This window comes from Periplaneta americana, chromosome 10 (assembly GCF_040183065.1).
Source record: "Periplaneta americana isolate PAMFEO1 chromosome 10, P.americana_PAMFEO1_priV1, whole genome shotgun sequence".
Lineage (NCBI taxonomy): Eukaryota > Metazoa > Arthropoda > Insecta > Blattodea > Blattidae > Periplaneta > Periplaneta americana.
The window spans coordinates 42,859,664-42,877,927 of record NC_091126.1 but is presented as its reverse complement, the minus strand read 5'-3'; the positions used below and the strand labels follow the sequence as shown (position 1 = coordinate 42,877,927).

Below are 18,264 nucleotides of genomic sequence, written 5' to 3'. Positions count from 1 at the left end.
AACAAGTGTTTTTAATTGGTTCATTTTACGACGTTTTGTCAACAGCGATGGCTATCTTGTGTACGAGTGGAATGAAGGTGATGACGCCAGCGAAATGAATGCAGGGTCGAGCGCCGAAAATTATCCAGAATTTGCTCTTCATGGGTTGAGGGAAAACTCCGGGAAAACCTTAACCAGGTAAAGGCTGGTTCACAATAAACCGGAAACGAGAATCGGAACGAAAACGAAAACGGTAAAATTGTTAATACGTGTACATTTAAATGTGAGCATTCACAATTAACGAAAAACTTGCCAGAGCCCGGGATCGGGAACGGAGAGTTGGCCAAGTGTCAACTTTGGCGTTCACGTTTCCGATCACAGCCCACTAGATTCATTCTATTGCCATCTAAAAGCTATTTTGTCGTATATTTCGTAGCAAGAAGACCGTGACATAACCTATACATTATTTTGTTCTGTGCTATGCATCATGGAGCAAGTTTTATTTGATGAGATTCTAATTTTGAGTGTTGAGGAAAATCCTCGATAAGCGGCGCGCCTCGTATAAAGATGAGAAAATGAAGGAGAATACGTGGTTTTCAATAGCTGCGTCTTTGAACACCGATCGTAAGTGAATCATATTTTATTACTGTATTGGTTGTATTACACACTACATATTCATGCTTCAGTTCAATTACTACTGTTGTGTTCATTTTTGTTCTATTACAAATGTTTCTTCTATAATTATTTTACGTTATGGTAGACTTAAAATAGGTTGTGATAATAAAGATGCATGGACATATTTATAGTACCGTACCTAATGAAATGTTTCAGTTGAAATTTCGAAGTTGGTTAACTTGTGTTTATGTTGGCTGCCTTGTACTCATGAGAGAACGCCATTGGTCAATTATACACAAATAAAATTAGAATGCGTAATATCGACTATACATATCGTTATTGACATGCATATCGATATGCATAGTCGTCTACGTTCTCGGTTTATTGTGAATAAAAAATTTTCATATTCACGTCCTCTGCTTCTCGTTTTCATTCTGGTTCTCGTTCCCGGTTTATTGTGAACCAGCCTTAACCAAACAGGGTTTCTACCCGGGCCCGCTCGTTTTACAGTGAAGACATGCTAACCGTTACGGCACAGCGGTAGACGCAACCAGTGTTCAGTTCAACCATTTTATGAATTTTTTCTTCAATGTACAAAATTGAGTGATCTAGTTCTTGCATTGAGGTAAGGATTTTATGATGCTGACAAACTGTTTAATTATGTAGATTTGGTGTATTTTATTTGGTAGGATATTAAATATAGACCAAATTATTAATTTCTAAAGACTTATTTTGTAAATAATTATGTAAACCTGCTCTAAATGATTTAGGAACGAAGATACTTTAGCACTGAAATATTTATTTCACATTTTCATATTTTTCCAAAATAAATTCCATGTTTTGCAAAAAAAAATCTTCATATTGTGCAGGTTTCTGGTGATAAAAAAGAAATGGTATTTTGCAAGAAGAATATAAGAATTCTCTATATAATATTACCTGATAGTGGCCTCACAGTTAGGTAAAATCTAGGAAAGCCCCAACCAGGTAATCTGCAATACTGGAATCTATATCTATCCCCAGTTTAGCCTCGAGGCACGAGTCCCGTCCGTTATACGTATCTAGACACATCAGTGGCGATGCAGTATTACTGTTGAAAGATTCAATGGATACGTCGTGATTTGTTGAGTTTTACTGTTACTTTCGTATGCATGGCAGTGTGCAAAAACTGTCACTCTGTTGTGCAGATGTTACCAGATCGTCCTTCATTCCAGGACATCAAATGTCCAAAGGGCAGGGAATATAGACCATACACAGAAAACAGTTCACTTGCTGGAAAGACATTTACGTCTTGCTGCAAGACTAGAATAAAAAGTCTTCGGCGCACAGTGGTCTAGAATGCAAATTTAGCGGGACATATTAGTAACTTTTCAGCTACCTAACAGATATTTATGAAATTTTACACAGAAGTTACAGGAAGCATATATGTTTTGTATGCAAGCTCTCGTTACTTTGGTATAAGGGGAACTACCCCTTATAGGGGGGCGCATTTAGACAAAATTAGAAACTTTTCTCCTATCTGACAGATATTTATGAAATTTTACAAAACAGTTACAAGTAGCATATATGTTTTGTATACAAGCTCTGATTACGTTGGTATAAGGGGAACTACCCCTTATAGGGGGCGCAATTAGACAAAATTAGTAACTTTTCTCCTATTTAACAGATTTTTATGAAATTTTACACAGCAGTTACAGGTAGCATATATGTTTTGTATACAACCTCTCGTTACGTTGATGTAAGGGGAACCACCCCTTATAGGGGGGGGGGCGCAATTAGACAAAATTAGTAACTTTTCTCCTATTTAACAGATTTTTATGAAATTTTACAAAGCAGTTACAAGTAGCATATATGTTTTGTATACAAGTTCTGATTACGTTGGTATAAGGGGAAATACCCCTAATAGGGGGCGCAATTAGACAAAATTAGTAACTTTTCTCCTATTTAACAGATTTTTTATGAAATTTTACAAAGTAGTTACAGGTAGCATGTATGTTTTGTATACAAGCTCTCATTACGTTGGTCTAAGTGTAACTACCCCTTATAGGGGGGCGCAATTAGACAAAATTAGTAACTTTTGTCCTATCTAACAGATTTTTATGAAATTGTATACAGTAGTTACACTTAGTACATTTGTTTTGTGTACAAACTCTGTTTACGTTGGTATAAGCAGAAGTGCCCCTTACAGGGGGATGCATTTAGACAAAACCTTATGGGTGGGAAAATGTAACATTTTAGGTACTATTGCACCTTTTGGACACTCGGGAAGCTTATTTGGTACATAATTAACAAGCTGTCATCTTTAATTCCTTCAATTATACTGCGGAAGCAGATTCGGTTCACAGATATTGAAATAATTGCAACCGAGAAAAATTGCACTACTGCACCTCGAAAGAATAGTGCTCATAAATTATTACTTCCGCAAATCTGCGCACCTTAAGACTAGATTTAAAATAGAGGTAAATAGTGGAGGAAGTGAAAAAAAAATCGTTTTTGGACGAACCAAAGGGTTTTTTTTTTTCTCTACCTTAGCAAAATTTGCACTCAATGTTATATTTATATTTTGTCCCGTGTCCATTCATGCTAATTTTACATACTATAATAACATTAAATGTACAAAAACAAACAGTGTTACATACCCAAGGAACTACTTGACATGTTGGTACCAAATATGAATGGAATCGACCACTTACAACAGAGTTACAGCACAAAGAAAACGGCAGATTCGCGGCGCTTGCTGAGTAAGAATGCTGAGTGGCGAAATGTGGCATGTTACCGGCTTCTTATCTCGCTATGCAGCCACCTCCGCTGATTAAGATAATCAATTGAGTGTTACTCAGTTATATAGGAAAAATAATTTAAGGGTTTAATTTCATTTTTTTACATGTCATTTTTCTGCATTTGTCCTCCTAAATATGGATTTTAGACCACTTGTGCGGCGGTTTATCGAATACCATGCCAGCAGTGGCAGTTTAAATCCAGCAGAGCGCGATGGTTTTTAAAGCGACTATTTCGTTTATATGACGTCATTCCATTTTCGGCCATTGAAGTGTAATGAAATTTTGATTTCCAACCAATCACAGTCATATATCGCGATAATTTCTGCAGTTCCATTTATCACTATCAATTTATCGCATGGTCGTTCTTTTGTTTAGTCAGTATCGCCTACTGTTTCCACGTAAATCGATGAGCATGAATCCTACTTCCACATCTACATCTTCATCTTCTAATTCCATGTCCATTGCATCTAAAGAAAATGACACTCCTTCATAAAAATTGTTCATTTAATTAATGTATTAATCAGATTATTTGTAATAATTATACTATAAAATGTTTAAATTAAATTATGATTTCAACAAATAATGAAAAAGTATTTCTGTTATAATAACAAGAGGAAAGTGCAGTACATGTAAGTAACATTTTTAAACCTGTATTCCGTTTTTCTCAATTGGCATTACTGAATATCATCCAATTTCTTTATTGCAGTAATCGTTATTCATCTATTTCGACTTCACAATGTCTGAATAGGTTAAGTATTCATAAATATACAATATTATTAATATTTAGTGACTGAATTTTAGGGATATATTATTTAAATTTTTATTTTATTCACGAAATAATCGTGATAAATATCACCCGAAGTCTGAGATTTCCAAAATAAATCCACTCGCTTCGCTCGTGGATTTATTGGCAAATCTCAGAAATCTTGTGACAGTACTATAGATAAAATAGCATGGTTTCCTCCGTAAAATAGAGTAAATAGAATTCAAATAATAAATACATACAAAATAATAACACTTTTCGTACACTACTATAATTTAATTTGTAATTTTAACAGGTCTAAGTACTACAACTTATTTAAATAATACTTTGCATCGCTTTGTTTGTTTTTATTATTTTGAAAAAATGGAAATACTGAAAAATACTGTACTGGATTGTACAAAATAATGAAATACGGAATAAAATACTATGTTGTAGTAATTAAACTGCATAGAATGCTCACAATTATTAATAACTTTCGTTGAAACATTCTGTAACTATTTTTTTTTAAATGGAAATACTGAAAAATACTGTACTGGATTGTACAAAATAATGAAATACGGAATAAAATACTATGTTGTAGTAATTAAACTGCATAGAATGCTCACAGTTATTAATAACTTTCGTTGAAACATTCTGTAACTATTTTTTTTTTAAATGGAAATACTGAAAAATACTGTACTGGATTGTACAAAATAATGAAATACGGAATAAAATACTATGTTGTAGTAATTAAACTGCATAGAATGCTCACAGTTATTAATAACTTTCGTTGAAACATTCTGTAACTATTTTTCTGCTTCTCTTTTACATAATACTGCATCTGTAAATCATTCTCAGTTCTTCCTCAACCAAACCAAATTCATGGCACACATCAGGTTCCTTTTTACCACCCGTGATTTGTTTTATAACTAACTTTATTTTCAATTTTTTTAACTTTTCTTCTCTTCGCACCTTGCTCCATTGCATTGTAACACCTGTTTGCAAACTGTCTGAAGCTAGTCTAAACCAGACCCGTGCACGATAGCGTTCTACGGGCAAACAGCAGCAAGAGCGCTCGCGTGGCAAGTTCCAGGGTTGCTTCGTGTGATGTCTGCTTCCATGAGACCAGTGGAGTTACCGTTACATTACCTACAGAGAAAGAATATGTCTGAACCAAGTCCAAGCGATATTAAACTGGGTCAGAGGACATACAGGAATCAGAGGCAATGAACGAGCCGACTATCTAGCAAAGGTAGCTGCCAGTTATAAAAGTACTATAGCCTACAACTCCATCCCTACGTCTCGAGCTAAGCAACTTCTGGAAAATTACTACATAAACATTTGGAATGCAACTTACATCAACGCCGAGGTAGCACATCACACCAAACAGTTTATCCCCTCTATCCACCACAGGCTCTCTATATCCCTATGGCCTAATTACATTATCACCCAATTCCTGACCAACCACGGTTGTTTCCGTACATATCTTCACAGGATCAACAAGACACCATCTCCCCTATGTAACTGCCCAGAAAAGTCACCTCAGAGAGCAAGACACCTTCTGACAGAATGCTCCTTGTACTCAAGAGACCGGCCTCGTGTTCTAACAACCCAAACGCTGCCCCAGATACTGAAGTTCCACGTCAACACTGTCGCTGTCACAAACTTCATCAGCAACATCTTCCGCACACTTCAAGAATAGACTCTAAACAATAAAATTGTAGTCACCACTAATGTAAATATCTTGTGATATGCCTATGGCAAAACACAGGTTGTAAAATAGCACGTAAATAAAAAAAAAGTCCAAGCGATATGCATAGAATTACCACGCGTACTTTCAAGTGTGATTGGGAAGAAATGTTCTTTATTGAATTTTAAGGAATTTCGAAATTTTTAATATATGCGAAGACATTAAATCAGTTGATGAAATTCAATCTTCAGAGACATTACTCCGTATATCACAGTAAACAATATTATGACTATGAAAGTCAATAGCAAACGAAATTAATAAATGAACTCCAAGAGCACTGCTATCAAGATTAGCTTAAATTAATTCCTTGGGGCGACAATAGGTCACAGCGATTATGAGTGAAATTACCACATGAAAAAAAATAAATTGAGATATTATATTATATTATATTATATTATATTATATTATATTATATTATATTATATTATATTATATTATATTATATTATATCAAGAGGTGCAGGGACTAGCCACACAAGGAAGTGTTCGGCGAATTGATATCATTGCCATTAAGAACAACTCGGCATACATTCTCGATCCCACCATCAGATTTGAGACACATGCAGATCAACCGCATGAGGTGGACAGTGAAAAGAAATGGATCTATGAACCAACAATCCCGTTCTATAAAGATAAATATAGCCTGTCCCACATTGATGTAATAGGTCTGATGGTGGGAGCACGAGGTACCATACCCGCCTTCTTTGCCAACAAATGTAAAAACCTGGGGCTAACACACAGCATTGTGAAGGAAATAGCCATTAGTGCCCTCAAAGGATCGGTGCAGATATTGAGAAATCACTTGTATGGGAGTGATAATGGAAATTTCAAGTTATCTTAACCGATGGCTGTTGATTGGTTTAGATATCAATGCCAATAAATCCGTATTTTTCTCGCGGTATATGGCATTCAAATCATTCTAACCTATCTGACGATATTTTTTTCCCCCTTTCTTAACTGTAAATGAGCACAAACGCTATTTAAGTGTAAATTTTTCTGACATTTTGTATATTCGATTCCCTAACCGTTTCAAATGTATATCATTTTACCTTTTAGGTGTGTTTCCAAATTATATGTAATACGCTTTGTCAAATCTGGCAACCTTTTCATAAGGGAAGCTAAATTTATATTATATTATATTATATTATATTATATTATATTATATTATATTATATTATATTATATTATATTATATTATATTATGTTGTGTTGTGTTATGCTATTTTAATATTATTATTATTATTATTATTATTATTATTATTATTATTATTATTATTATTATTATTATTATTATTATTATTACAAACGTGTTATTTACAGTTGTAATTCCAGTATTGTCACACTAGATGAATCGTGAATTGCAGAAACCGTACGTCACAATTCTTCTCAAATTAAGTTTTTCATATGGTTGTAATATTCATACATAGGCTTTGCAAGTGGTGCAGAAATCTCACACGTCCGTGCTCAGTGTACATTTCACAGCGGCAATAAGTTACAGTGAATTGCAGAAAATTAAAGGAACACGAGAAATGTGCTATATGGCATTATTTTGGAACTAAAGAAATGTTCAATTTGCTCTTCTTTGATTTTTTACAGGATTAAAGAAATTTTAAGAATGAAATAAGCTACTCACATAATTTTGATTTTTGTATGTTTGTATAATTTTTTCAATTTCTTGGCTGAAATATATATTTAAATTTCTTTATAAGGTAAAAAATTTCTTCTTAGTCTTCTTCACCGAAAAATAATTGTTTTAAAGAAATAAAATGGCTATTACTAGCCTTGGATTGCAGAAACCTTACGAAACCTCGTACATGTCCAGGCAATTCAGACTTTTTCTCAGAAAATATTAAAGAAAAAAATTGAAGTTCATATACGTTAAACACTAGAATTTATTTTGCTTTAATAAATAAATTGTCACTTGAAAATACTACCAAAAGCTTTCGAAGACAATTTTTGTGCCTCCTGAAAAATTTACTCAATTGGACATGAGGGATTGTGCAATTCACGATTCAGATTTCCACGATTTTTACTCGAGTGTCACTCGCACAGTGCAAGGGATCGGATCCCTTCTCTTGCGAGGACTGCGGCAGTCTTACTTGATGAGCAAGCTTTTAACATCTTCGGCTGTTCTGTTACGCTTAGGTTAAATCCATTTTCGGCTTTCCCCTTCCAAATTCTTTAAAGTTCCTTCAGTGGAACAGCGAAACTCGGAGTGAGGCAAATGGTCAACAATCATGGAGCTCAAATGTTCAGTTCTTCTCACTCCAAACTCACTTGCAAGGACGCGTTTTCGAATACAATTTAATTGTTTCTCCTCCCATTTCTCCATTGACATTGACTTCCACGATACATTTACCTAAGAATCATTCCACGTCAAACCGGACAAATTTAAAGGAAATTTAACCTTGATGTTTTTTATTTCTGTCAAACTTTTTTATTCGATTGAAAGAACAAAAATAAAGTATACGTATAATTTTATTTTCATAAAACTTGATTCTTTCGAAAAGTATTTAAATTTAAAATTTGTGTAATAGCGTGCGCACTGTTATATATAAACGGTAATATCTCCGTTACTAATTAACGCAATTTATTCAAATTGGGCTCATATTAAAACTCATAACATATACTTTTAGCACATCTGGCCTTCAATTACATACAAATTTATGTTGTATTTTTTTCTCGAAAATATATTTTTAAAATGCCTTTTTTTTTAAGTTCGGAAACTTTTTTCGAAATATAAAAAATATCACTGCATTCCTTAGTTTCTCAACTATATGCGTACAGAATTTCAGAATGGGATATACATAAATGAATTTGCAATAAATTAACTTACCCAGCCGGGCGCACGCTGTTGAGTAGGAGCGTCACTGCAAGACCGCGTCGCTATGTATGGATACGTGTGTACACACAGTGTCAGTATGTTATACACCATAAAGTCGACTTACGAAATATTTAAACACTTTTGGAGCACAATTATTAACGTAAAATTCCACAAAACTAACTTAAAACACACAAAAACAAGTCAACCGGATTGGATAACTGAAACATACTTTTAAGCAACTCAGATAAATAGACGTTTACTTTCGTGGGACAAAGAATAATCTTTAACTAGTGTTTCAGATTTTGAGACCGGTATGAAAGCATGTAGTGCTCTTGTGTCACTTACTGCTTTTGCCCTCTCATATCGAGACTGCAGTAAGTCACATTCATTTTTATGTTCATCATTGGTGAACAATAGAAAATGAATTCCACTAATATTCTTTTCAGTCCACTCAAACAATTTTCTTGGTGTCGTAATGGGGTCCTGATGTGGCTGAAAACTTACTGTTGTTGCTAGTCTTTTAGTGGTGCCGCCAGTCCCATCACAAGGGCTCTTCCCATGTGAAGTTCAAAAAAAAAAGCCATTCAGCACTTACGCCAAAATCTTCTTCGTGAAAACACAGATATACAATTTTTTTTCGGTTTTTGTATTGGGCACTAGCCCCATCAGAAAAATAAATAACTCTTTTTATATTTCCTGTTTCGTTCTTCAGAAACCGTATTAATTGTCGTTCGAAAAGTTGGACAGCATTTGTTACGTGTTTAAGACACTCTGAAATTGGTACAAAGTTTTTATGTTTTAATTCACTTCTGTCTTTAAAATAAATTACAAAGGGATGGAGTGTGACCTGACTTTTATTCCAATGAACACCCTGTACTAAGTCTTGAATCACGCAGGCATAATTTTCGGAAGTCACAAATTACAAAGCGTTCACCGTCCTGGAGAGCTTCTTTCTTTTCCACCAGAAACGCAGCTTGCTGCTATACAATTGCGTGAAGAGCTAGCGCTTCTAACTTGGCCGAAAGTTTATCTAAAATTCTTCTACTAAAGAGTGCAACATTTCTAAATTAGTTGGGTCAATAGTTACACATTGTTTGTAATTGGCTACATCTATCATTTCTGTTTAAAATGCTTCCTGTAAATACTGAATTAAGTCTGCTGTTGATGGACAATTTTTACACTTTCTGAAATAACAATCAGGGGATGCAGGGTTACATACAATCTGTGAAATCAGATCTTTGTAATTTCTCAGTGGCAGTTCTAGAGTGGCTGTCAATTTCGCCAGGTTTCCACCATCAATTAACAACTTTACATTCTCAATCTCATGATAAGCACATAGACAAAGTGTTCCCTAATTTTACTGTATGACCAGTCCTCAAATATAGTTTAAATATGAATTTTAAGTTTTCTGTGAATGGTGTTCCTGAAACACTCTGCTGGCTTATTCATTATGTCACTGCTACTCTTCTCATCTAGTGTTGTTTCTACTTCCTTTTTCTCAACGCGAAAAATATTTTCCTTAAGCGTTTGTTTTATTTTCTGATATTTCTGTTGGGGCTACCTCTTCTGCGATAATTTCTTCTTCTTAATTGGTGTTTCCCCCATTGACATCAAACTTCCATTCTTATCAATGTCCGTCACTGACACCTCTGAATTACTTGACGCACTACATTTATCAGTTTCCGAATTGTCTGTTGTTTCTTGTTCAATGTTCTGGACACTAGAACCGGCTAAGATATCAACACTGCTGGTTTGAACGGCACTTGATTCACCAACATCTGACATTAACGCAATTTTCTTAGGACAATTTTCACAAATCCTAAGATTGTATGACAACTTAATGTGGTGCATGTTCAATTTTTTAAGCATGTTGAAAGTCACGCACCTTAATTTCCCTTTCTTAAACCTACGACTGTGTTTCCTTATTTTGAAAGGATTAAAACACTGATAATGTCTAGGTTGTATTACATTACTTACTGTGATTAGGCTACACACTAATTGCACCAACTAAAAACAATAACAGGAACTACGTCACACACACTCACAGTAATATTATACTACTATGTTATTAATGCCGGAACGTTTGAAAATCTCGGAACAAACTGAAGAGAATTCATTCTGCCTTGGACCTAGTTTAAGTATTATATATCCCAGCTAAGCTTCTGCAGACGTAAACAAAGATGAGGGCAGTCGCCAGTGTGGTGATAACAGACAAAGGCAGCAATTGACAGTTTATCACAGGATAGGCAGTTTAATGGTGTGGCGGCGCTGCAAGGGATTCTGTGCGCGTATTTGTTTAGTATTTTTTTTCTCAGTCATTTATTACTTTCCCACTATGAAATTTGGCATACTTACGGATAATTAAATGGAGAACACGGTGATAACTTAAAAATGGTATTCTAAGTGTCCGAACATTACGAATATAAAGATTTATATAATTATTATGGCATAAAGTACTGTGAATACATAAAAATGGAAAGTGAATATACACAGGCTAAAAGCCATATATTTAACCTTCCAAAAGAGACTAACCTCGATTTCATACGATACACGTAATGGGAGAAACGAATATTTATATATGTCAATGTGTGTAATCTTTCAATAATTTTGATGCTGTATATATCTCAAAATAATCAGACTTGGGGCCAACAAAAAAATATGGGTCCCTTAATTTTACCCTTAGAAAGCATAAAAAAAATTTCAAACAATTCTAAAAATATGAGGTCAAAAATGTGTCCGGTCTGACGTGGAATGACTCCTAAATAAAAGCGAGAGTTTTGAAATTTCACGTACTCACAGAGAGGTCTTCTTTAAAAAGTAAACTAAACGTTGATACTGAAGCTTGAAAACTTATCGTTAAATACATACATTCACAGTACGTTTACATAGACATAACGTTCTGACGGAAAATAACGTTGTTAGCTCTAAATTTCTGTGTTTCAGTTTACCTCTAAACAAAGTGAAAGCAGATCACAAGAGAGCACTGAGAATAATTCTGTGATCATATCTTCAGGAGTGTATTCCCCCTTTAAAATTACAAGGAAACGTACAGGACTTTAGAAACTGGTTTCGATAACACAATAAGCACTCATAATTCATGAAAGAGAATGGAGATAAAAATGCTTTTCACAAAACGTTATGCAATCCATTTCTCTGCAAAATCAATTTCATTAATGGAATGTATCACTAATTAAAATCCGCCAGAATTAGCTATTTCTTATGTAAACGTTCCATATGTAGATGAAATTATTGAGGATCATCAGTGTGGTTTTAGGCGTAATAGATCAACTACTGACCAGATAATTTGTATTCGACAGATAATGGAGAAAAAATGGGAGTATAAGGGTACAGTGCATCAGTTATTCATAGATTTCAAAAAGGCATATGACTCGGTTAAGAGAGAAGTTTTATATGATATTCTTATTGAATTTGGTATTCCCAAGAAACTAGTTCGAATAATTAAAATGTGTCTCGGTGAAACTTACAACAGGAGTCCATATAAGCCAGATTCTGTCAGATGCTTTTCCAATTCACTGTGGACTAAAGCAAGGAGATGCACTATCACCTTTACTTTTTAACTTTGCTCTAGAGTATGTCATTAGGAAAGTCCAGGATAACAGAGAGGGTTTGGAATTGAACGGGTTACATCAGCTGCTTGTCTATGCGGATGACGTGAATATGTTAGGAGAAAATCCACAAACGATTAGGGAAAGCACGGGAATTTTACTGGAAGCAAGTAATGAGATAGGTTTGGAAGTAAATCCCGAAAAGACAAAGTATATGATTATGTCTCGTGACGAGAATATTGTACGAAATGAAAATATAAAAATTGGAAATTTATCTTTTGAAGAGGTGGAGAAGTTCAAATATCTTGGAGGAACAGTAACAAATATAAATGTTACTCGGGAGGAAATTAAACACAGAATAAATATGGGAAATGCCTGTTATTATTCGGTTGAGAAGCTTTTATCATCCAGTCTGCTGTCAAAAAATCTGAAAGTTAGAATTTATAAAACAGTTATTTTACCGGTTGTTCTTTATGGTTGTGAAACTTTGACTCTCACTTTCAGAGAGGAACATAGGTTAAGGGTGTTTGAGAATAAGGTGCTTAGGAAAATATTTGGGGCTAAGAGGGATGAAGTTACAGGAGAATGGAGAAAGTTACACAACACAGAACTTCACGCATTGTATTCTTTACCTGACATAATTAGGAACATTAAATCCAGACGTTTGAGATGGGCAGGGCATGTAGCACGTATGGGCGAATCCAGAAATGCATATAGAGTGTTAGTTGGGAGGCCGGAGGGAAAAAGACCTTTAGGGAGGCCGAGACGTAGATGAGAAGATAATATTAAAATGGATTTGAGGGAGGTGAGATATGATGATAGAGAATGGATTAATCTTGCTCAGGATAGGGACCAATGGCGGGCTTATGTGAGGGCGGCAATGAACCTCCGGGTCTCTTAAAAACCAGTAAGTAAGTAAGTTATGTAAACGTACTTCATTGTGAATGCTAGCTTTCATACTTATATTACTGATAAAATCTTAGTATTGCTTTCTGCGGGAGGGAATTGACGCTGTGGCCCTTGTAGTAGATAAATTACACGTAAAAACCCTGTCCCTTGTAGAGGGCTCCATGCAAATTTTGTCGTCCATTTCTCGCCCACGTTAAATTTTGACTCTGAATAATCTCTACAATTGAAAGCTACAGTCTGTTACTGATGAAATCCTAAGCATGGTTTCCTCCGCGAGGGAATTAAAGCTGTATATCTAGTAGTAGACTAATGACACGCAAAACCCCTCTCCCTCATAGAGAACTCCAGACAAATTTTGATGCTGAATAACCTCTGCAGAGGAAAGCTTATTACTGACTATTACACTTTTACTACGTTATACTACTTTTGACCCAATAAAACGGCACGAAAGGGCGTCTTTCAATCAATCATGGCTGCTTATCGCACAATTTTATCGCTTCCCTAGCATTTGTTTCTTTTTATCACTACCTTAGCATTTGTTTCTTTGTTTGCCAACATTTCAAACAGCAAATTCTTTACGGTACTATAAAACATGCTTTGCGATCGTAATTTGTTTCCCGCAGAGATAGCCGACTGAAAATGGCGGCTCCGTTCAAACATTTTGGTGAAGGTAACATTGGTGAAATAGAATTTTAGTAAATCAATTAATATCTATGTTATTTTATTAGAGTACTTTATTTCTTCTACTCTTTATATACTTTCTTTTGTTTTATCACCTCCCTACCATCTGTTTCTTTGTTTGCCAACATTTCAAACTGCAAATTCTTTACAGTACTATAAAACATGCTTTGCGATCGTCATTTGTTTGCAGCATTGACAGTGAACTGAAAATGACGGCTCCGTTCAAAGGTTTTGTTGAAGCTAACATTGGTGACATAGAATTTTCAGTAAGTCAATATTTCATTGTATTAGAGTACTTTATTTCTACTAATCTTTCTTCTAATCGTGTAATAGTCATTTAAATCCCAAACGAGTTTTGATTCTCTGGATAAATCAAAACCTCTAGTGAGTTTACTGTTGATAAAATCCTAAGCATGGCTTCCTCCGCGAAGAAATTAAAACTATGTCCCTTGTAGTGGGTTACTGGCACGTAATAACTAGAGTCCGGATTTTTATGTAATTACATATTTTACCCTCCTCTTATGTAGCCTATCTGTCTGAAAACTCAAAATATTGACGAATTAGAATACAAAGACCATTATATTTAATTTTAATACTACAACTCGAAATGTTGGCGAATTAGACTACAAAGATTTAATTTTAACACTACAGTAGAACCTCTATTATCCGTGGTAATGAAGGGGATGAACTAGACGGTTAATCGAAAAAATCGGATAATCCGTACCATAAAATATTTTCGTAAATTAAGTGAATAAAAGCTGAAGTTTCTTAATTTCCTCCGTGATCTTATGTTTAAGATGCTACGTAGTGGATCAGAAGTTCACTGAATTAAGTTCAGTTGTCAACGGCGTGCTTTTAAGGGACAAGGAAACTCCTTGTAATGGCTATCAGCGGAAATATAGGAAAGTAGGCCTAGAGGTCTCATGTTGTAGATTTACATACTCTATACACTTTATCCTTGATTTTTATTAAATCGCGCACAGTTGTAACACCAGTCTCATATTCTGATGCGAGATGAGCCACAGTTTCTCTTTCCCTAAATCACTCAATTATTTGCATTTTTTTTTCGATACTTATCACAAAACGTTTTCTTTTGACACTCATGGAAAATTATAGAAGTTGTAAAGTACGGCAACTCGAACAGTAGACCAAGCTGGATAAGTGTTAAGGTATGCAGTAAGACACTCTAGAAAAAATATGTACTAATTTTTTTTAGTAGGTTATTTTATGACGTTTTATCAACATGTAAGGTTATTTAGCGTCTGAATGAGATGAAGGTGATAATGCCGGTGAAATGAGTCCGGGGTCCAGCACCGAAAGTTACCCAGCATTTGCTCGTATTGGGTTGAGGGAAAACCCCGGAAAAAAACCTCAACCAGGTAACTTGCCCAGAGCGGGAATTGAACCCGGGCCACCTGGTCTCGCGGCCAGACGCGCTGACCGTTACCCCACAGGTGTGGACAATATGTACTAATATAACGTAGAGTAGTACTTAATATATGTTTCTGTGGCAAAAAAAAGAGTGAGAGAAAGATAGTCGGATAATCCGTCAATCGGTTAATAGGGTGTCGGATAATCGGGGTTCTATTGTATATTTTCTTACATATTACTATTTTAAGGTAATTACATGTTTCTAAATAAAATTAACACATCCATACCAAATGTGGTTTAATTACATGCCAATATTTCAGCACACAAAAAAGAACAACCACTCAGGTATTAACTGGTTTTTACTTCCCTCCCAGTTTTGCCTCTTGAACTTTGTTTTCAACTCTGGAAAAACCAAAGACTTTGTAGATGATTGACTAGTCTCGTTGCATAATGACCTCATGTCACTCCACCGCTTGAAGGCAGCTCAACTTTGATCTTTGTTTTTGTTAGTTAGTGTTTAAAGAGAAGTCAGAACTTTATTCTTAAAAGCCAAAGTAGTCTTGTTCAAAGACCAACACGGGTTCAAGAAAGGTTTTGCTTGTGGAACACAAACTGTCTTATACGTGGATCTGGTGGACGAGGTAGATAAAGGTGGGAGGGTGCCTGCTGTTATTACTGATTTCGATGAGGATTTTGATGTAGTAACGCATGACATAGTTGGAAATATTACCGGTAGTTAAAGGGATGGTACGGGTATTAGAAACCGTTCCATCGTAGTTGAAGCATACAGGTTTTGTGGACGGCAGCACGTGGAAATCTTACAGAGTAAACGCATTTTCATCCACAGCGTATCCAAGGTCATGCTTCAACCACAGTGGAACCAGCGAATAGGGATTATAAAGAATGGACACTGAGCGAATTTTCCTGTGTTTTGTTTCTCTGTGCGCCAGCGTTTAGTTCTACTTTCAAGCGATAGAGGTTAGTGTAATCGAGCATACGCTAAGATAATAATTGAGATTAGAGTTGAGACACAGGGTTCAAACATCGCCTACCTTATTGCATAATCCAGTAACGCTTTGCTTCAAATAAATTCAAGTTAACACCTTTTCCTTATTTCTCAGTGACAAACTAGTTGTAATAATATTTTTTTTATATTTCAGATATAATAAATTATATTCTAAAATAATATAATACATTATAAAATTATGTATCAAATTCGTTTAATGTTTGTACATAATACAGGGACATCATTTTATTTTTACTAACATTTCTAATATTAACCTGGCTATACCTTTGGATTAAAGTTTCAAAACCGGAAACACCGTTTTCTACTTCCTTCCACTGGAGTTCGATAATACTGGCGTAAGATACAAACAAATCACTTTACTAGGTATAGGAGGGAAGAAAAGTAGTTCATCAATTTACGTAAAGCAGGAAATATCGCGATTTTTAGTTTGATAATTTTCATTAGGTTTTTCTTTAATCAAAATACAGTACAGTATTAACAATAAATGTTTTTACTCCATTCGGACGTATTCATTATGCAATGTAGCCTACATTATACTGTCTACAGCACATTAGCGTACAATATAGAGAATGAAGTTAAATTGAAAAATAAACATAATATGGATATTTAAACACATTTTTGAAAATGGTGGCCGTTCATTTCGATACAGGCTTCAGTTCTAATTTGCATATTATCGCACTTTAGACTACTGTGCCTAATTCAAATTACCAGTTTCGTCCTTCGTACTAGTAACTCATGTTAAAATAATTCTGTACCTACTCTATAAAAGAGGACTTTACGTACCGTAAATTCAATCTTCACTTCTGCCTGATCCGAAAAGATAAAACTACTCAGACATTCTATCTACTATCCGTCCAAGTGGTTTTGTCACAGGGTCGTAGAAAGGATGGAAATCACGTGACAATTAATTAACGAGGACCTTTTATTTATTTTAAACAGTTTTATAATATTACGTAGACGTCCAATTCCTAACAGAAATTAATGTTTTCAGAAAAGAGCTAAGATTGCCCAACTACTACCCTTTACAGAGAGACGAACAGAAGCCGTTGGGGGGAACCGGGATGTGTGGGCTAGGCAAACGGATGACAGTACCTGTACGAGAATATGATTCAATATATTGAAACCGAACATATTTCTGGAAAGTACTATACTCAGTAATTCAGTATTGTTTGTGTTTACTATGACCGTAAGGCGACTTTGACTGTATACGCTTGGTTCTGTGTGGAGAACGGTTCGAAGTTCACTAGTAGAAGGGGTAGGAGTAAAGTACATTCAAAAACTCAGGTTCAATAAAAATTGAAGTAAAAATAAAATGATGTTCCTGTATAATATAGGTATATGGTTTTACTTCTCATAAGAGTTTTGTTTTTCCATTTTCAGTGCTATCAAATCATTACATATTATAATTGTTGTTGGGGTCAACGTCTCAACTCTCATTATAAAGGAACTCTAGAGTCTAGACATTACAGTTAATGACGGATTTATTATTTTATGGATCCAATTTATTTTATTTAAGTACATAATGTACCTACATGTATTAATTATATGTGTTATATTTCCGCTGTGTCGACTGCTAGCTGGTGTGATGTCAGCGCCAACTCTAGAGAGAAAGCAGAATCTCACGCTCTAGCTGGCTTGAAGGTCATTGAAATCAGTCCGGCTACATCAAAGGTACCGACGCGAAGTGTCCATTCTTTATAATCCCTATTCGCTGGTGGAACGGCTTCTAATACTAGTGAGAGACTACAGCCACTAATCGCGATCGTGGTTTTAGTGTGTCACCGTCCCGATCGCGATCAGAAGCTTAATCCTGCTTCCAGAACTAGATAATCGCGCTGAGGCACGGTCCAGTGGACGAAAGTAACATTTTAGTAGGCCTAATCTTTGGTTTAGAATCACCTTGATTTATATTAGGCCTATTTAGGAAGTCGTGATAGCTTCTGCTGTGGAATTGTGTTACCCCTTCCATTGTATTATATGAAAGAGAAACGAAAATGAATGGGTAGAAAATGACATTTGGCTAC

At 35.1% G+C, this 18,264-nt stretch overlaps 1 protein-coding gene across 2 annotated transcripts in view; it reads left to right on the top strand.

The window, feature by feature from the left end:
* LOC138707614 (progranulin-like) overlaps positions 1-18,264 on the top strand; it is an 83,560-nt gene that overhangs the window by 4,723 nt on the left and 60,573 nt on the right. The window contains exon 1 of one of the 2 annotated variants that reach the window (XM_069837275.1): positions 15,775-15,854. The exons of the other annotated variant lie outside the window; for it this stretch is intronic. The gene's annotated coding sequence lies outside the window, so the exon portion shown is untranslated. Of the gene's footprint in view, positions 1-15,774; positions 15,855-18,264 lie in introns of those variants that run through there. 2 annotated transcript variants of the gene reach the window in all.